We start from the raw sequence: 495 nt of genomic DNA, 5'->3' as shown, positions 1-495 counted from the left end.
CAGGGTGGGCGGCCATCTGCCTAGAGAGGTTGGGGGGGGAGAGAGAGAGGGGGGAGGGAGGCAGCCTACACAATATACACAAAGAGGTACAGACAGTGAAGGTGATGTTGCTATAGACTAAATGAAAAATGGTACAGATATTTATAATAGTGTTAATAGTAACCATCGTAATGTTAATGATTATAATAACAATAATAACAATAAGACTAGCAACAATAGTCATTGCAGTAGAGGGTGTCGAGCAGGAACACAGGGGCAGCAGGTGACCCGCAGCCACAGATCCAGACTCCACAGCTCCAGAGCCAGAAAACCTGCAGGAAGTGATAGGAGGAGAGAGGAGAGGGACGAGAAAGCACAAGACTACCAGAAAGGGGAGAAGTTGTGTTAGTAACATGCAATAATGGGATGAGGTTGCATACAGAGGGAGAGAAAGTAGAGGAGAGAGGAGCTCAGTGCATCATGGGAAATCCCCCGGCAGTCTAGGCCTATAGCAGC

This window comes from Micropterus dolomieu, linkage group LG19, assembly GCF_021292245.1.
Source record: "Micropterus dolomieu isolate WLL.071019.BEF.003 ecotype Adirondacks linkage group LG19, ASM2129224v1, whole genome shotgun sequence".
NCBI classification, from domain to species: Eukaryota; Metazoa; Chordata; class Actinopteri; order Centrarchiformes; family Centrarchidae; genus Micropterus; species Micropterus dolomieu.
This window is presented reverse-complemented; position numbering follows the sequence as displayed.